We start from the raw sequence: 4,431 nt of genomic DNA, 5'->3' as shown, positions 1-4,431 counted from the left end.
TGAATATAGGGTCAAAGCAACAATCAGCAAGCAAATCCCTAGGATATAAGGCATCTAATTCATCAGACAGTTCTAACATGCAATTCCTAAAAGACTTCTTTTAGAATTTCTTCCACTTCACCTTACTATTTGCTAAGGAAAACTTCTAGCATTATTAAATAACTACTGGACGAATACGATTTCATGCCTCTAAAACCAAACAGTCTGTTGATTGAGAGATCCAACACTACAACGGTTAGACTCATATGGGAGATACGGAATATCGCCAAATCAGGCAATCTAAAACTATTTAATTCTGGGAGCATGTAACCTAACACATTGGTCAAGTAACTAACTAATATTAATATAGGTTATAAGCAATAAATAACAAGTAATTCTCTAACTTACATACTAGCATGGAATTCTAAAATTTCACATATCAACAAACATAACAAATACGAATATTTTGGGAATCACTTTCCTTTCTGAGCTTTGGTTGACTGTACACATCACATTGTTTTTGTATTATTCTTTTTATGAAAAGATTTATTAATATATTCAGATCCTTGGTTTGAGTCTGGAATCACACAAGTGTTCATCTAGTTCGCTCAAACCAGCGCTCTGATACCAACTTGTAACGTCTCGATTTTCAACCCAAAATTTTCATTATATTTATTCAAAATATATTAGAGTATAATTACATTGTGCGGAAACATGTTGTGAATGCATGTGTGTACAGTTGAACGTTTCCCTTCACATGAGTACCTAAAAACATTTATATTCAATTGGGTAAGCGCTAGGATTAATGAGTTCCCCAAAATACCATATACCATAATACATATACATGCATACATATAAGGGCTCATGATGTGCCAATAAAGTATGTATCTTGGATTACGTTCCCGACCTATTTAACCATTCCACCGACATCCCCTAAATAATCGACATGGGTTCCTAGGCTCCCAACATCCTTAACCGTTCCGTCATCACCCTTAACTAAATCTATGCAGACTTATAGGTTTCCAACCTCATTAACTTTTCTACCATCACCCTCTATCTAAATCTAATATCACAAAAATTACACACACAGAGAATACTCTTTAGATTCTCTTAATACAAGCACATTTATACTTTCTACTATACTAGTTCATATTTAAGCACATAGATATTGTACTATCAGATTTACTCTACTAGTTCTCTATCCTAATTGTTAGGATATAATCCTTAATGATCGATAAGATTCTAAACAGGAAGTAAACAAGAACACAATAATGATTCAAAATAAGCCGAATGATTAAAGCTTCACAACCTCAGAAGAGCTCGACAAAGAACTTCTACTGTAGAGGTGTGATTAAGGTTTACAAGGATTTCAAAGATCAAGCGTTAACCTCCTACGGTGCATGCATGCACTATAAGTAACTAAACCCTAATAAATGAGATGGTTGGACAGACCCAATACCGTGTATAAAAAGGACTAAATATACTAAGCCCAATGACGTAATCATCTAATACCCAACAATCTCCCACTTTGCGTCGATTGAGGCGAGAGATGCATCACTGTTGAGTCTTCTTAATTGTCTTGAAGAGCTTAGGTATCACAATGAGAAGAGTACTACGAAATAACATATACCACCTAATCATATCATTGAACTTTTTCTTCGCATCAACATCATTCAGGCTACACTTGTTGATGATCTCCAAAACGTGTTCCAAGCAGGTCGTGGAGAACAAGTGGTCGGTATCAATTTTACCCATGCACATTTCGCTCATGTCACTTGCTTTTCCAATAGGATTGTCAGTGGGCTTTCGTTTCAGAACTTTAGCTATTTCGATGTCAAGCTTTGCCACTTCATATATATACGAAACCAACATTCACTTTAAGTGAGCCAGAATGGGTACGTATTTTTGCTCTTCAGTCAGCAGGAGGTTAAGCAACAAGATCCAATCATGAGGATTGAGATTGGGCAGATCAGCAAGTGTGAATTCATGCATAACATTTTTTGAACCCCTCGTTGCCTTGAACTTTACATTCACAAAGCCTCCTGTAGCAATTGGCCCTGTAACCTTGACTGATGTTAACTTCTAAGCACTCCAGGTCAAATATTGAGGTTTGCCATGAGTGAGATAAAAGTTAATTAAGGCTTTATCCACTTTCGCGTCAGGAGAGGGAACTGTTGCAATTAAATTAAAACAGTGAAAAACAAAGGCTCTTTGTGTTATAGGCATATCGAACTGGGAATCCTTCGTGTTTTCCAGGTCAAAAGAAACAACTGGCTCCAACCAGTGAACAATCGGGAATTTGACAACCTCATGCAACAATCGTTCCAACGTCCATAATGGAAAGAGCGTTTTTCTGCCTCCAAAGTGTCGTGCGCTTCTTTATATTTTCTTTCCTTCTCTTCAGCTTCTCTCACAATGCGAGCACTTTCGTTTAGCCCATGGTCGTGAGCCTTTCACTTTAGCTGATTTTCTTCATTTTATTCTTCTTCATCAACATCAACCATTGGATCTTTCCCTTTCGAAGCCGAAGCTACATTAACCTTCGGTTCGTTTTTGTTTTTAGGTGCTTCCCTGTCTTAGTAGCTTTATCTTCTCCCCTTGTTTCGAAGGGACAGGGGCCTTAGAAACACCTTCAAGTCTGTTAAGACGAGCGAGAGCAGGACGGAGCTTATCAGCCAAGTGTCTGCGAATAGTGATGGTCAGAATTGGATCATGGGCTTCAAGAAGATTGGAAAGTAATGCATTCACGTCTCCCACGCCTTGTTTCAGAACCGCTCTTTCAGATTTAAGCTCCTCAATTTCTGTCTTCGCATGCTTGAGCTTGACGGTTTGAGTGCGGAGTTGAGTGGTACGAAGATCAAGTTCGTCCATGATTTTACTTTCAAGAGCCAGATCGTCTTGAAACTTGGTGAGCCTCGAAGAAATGGAAGAGTGAAATGTTGTGTTATCATTGGAGATACCTGTACGAAGCTATTCCAGTTTCTCCCTTTTAGTGCGAAGTGAAGTTCTAAGCTTTGTGATCACATCATTCGCCTTAGTAGCATTCGCTTCAGTAGCAGTATGAAGCTCTGACATAAAAGTCTTCGTTTTCGAGATTAGTTTATCAACTTTTTCGGTCGCTTGTTGATGTGAAAGAGTGGAATCTTCAACTACTTGGTTTGCCTTTGCAAGATTGGATGCATGTTCTTTTACAAGAGTATCAAGCATACCCTTAACCGCTGCTTCAGAAAAGGCTTGGCTTGAGGAGGCAGTAGAAGATGCAAGAAGAGTATCCAGCTTCGTGTTCAGATCTTTGAGATGCTTTTGAGTGAGAGGGGCATCATCATCACTCTCTTCTTGGATCGAGAATGGACTATAGTGAAAAGTATCAAAATCAAGTCTCTCAGCACCGAGAAAGTCATCAGAACCGTGTTGAGGTTGAGGGGAAATAGGAGATGTAGTATAAGTAGTTGCAAAACCTAAAGCCTTTGCCCCTGCATCAGATGCATTGAAATTGACAGGAGGTTCGCCTATGGTGGTAGTTGTAGTGGTTTTAGTGAAAAAGGTGACTGTTGAGGAATAGAAGTTGGTGGTTGAGTGGTAACAGGACGTGGGCAAGGAGATATTGTGGTAGGAATAGATGAGGAAACAGGTGATGGTGGAGGGGATGGAATAACGAAATTTACCTCCTATTCAGTTCGGTTGACATCCTCCTCTGATTCACCTCGATTTGCATCATCAGATTCGCTTTCAGATGAAGTTGAGGAAGGGATGCGAATTTTACGAACTTGCTTCTTGACTTGCTTTCGTTTTGGAGAAGAGGGAGCTGGCTTGGAAGAATCGCCTTTTGTCTTTCGCTTTTCCCCCTTTCTTGACTTTATCAGCTTCATCAAGAGTATGTTTCATCTTAGGAGTAAGGACCCTGGGTCCTGAAGCTTTAAGCTTCTTATATTCGCCAATAAGTTTGCTTGCCCTAGACACGCACGTGTACAGGGATTTAGGAATGGAACCCACAAAAAAAAACTTGGAGTTGTCAGCCACGATGATCTTGGTAGTGTGAAGGGTAGCAATCGAAGACATCAAAGAGTCTGCCATCACTGGTATGTTGAACTTCGCAATTGCACGCTGTACCACTATGGTCTAAAAATGACCACAAGAGATCTCGCTGTGTCAAGTGGTGGAGTTTGCGCTTTGCACCAGTTGAGCCCACAAAACTGAACCATAGTCTAGGTTGATCCTATGGTAGAGGCCATAGAGGATCGTCATGAAAGACTTACTTGCACAATCTGAGTCTGTTACCCTTTCATAAAATGCCTTGAAGAGAAGGGTAAAGAGGCCATTCCATAGGGGAGGAAGGTTTGATATCTTGAACTTGGTGATGGAGAGGATGGGATCCGTGTACCCCATATGATAGAACGTGTTGATGATTTGAGCAGTAGAGATCGAATTTGGGTTGACCATTGAATCGTCATG

The sequence above is a fragment of the Lactuca serriola genome, chromosome 4 (genome assembly GCF_051521515.1).
Source record: "Lactuca serriola cultivar US96UC23 chromosome 4, Lser_US96UC23_V15, whole genome shotgun sequence".
Lineage (NCBI taxonomy): Eukaryota > Viridiplantae > Streptophyta > Magnoliopsida > Asterales > Asteraceae > Lactuca > Lactuca serriola.
The sequence above is the reverse complement of the archived record's forward strand: the minus strand, read 5'-3'. Positions refer to the sequence as shown.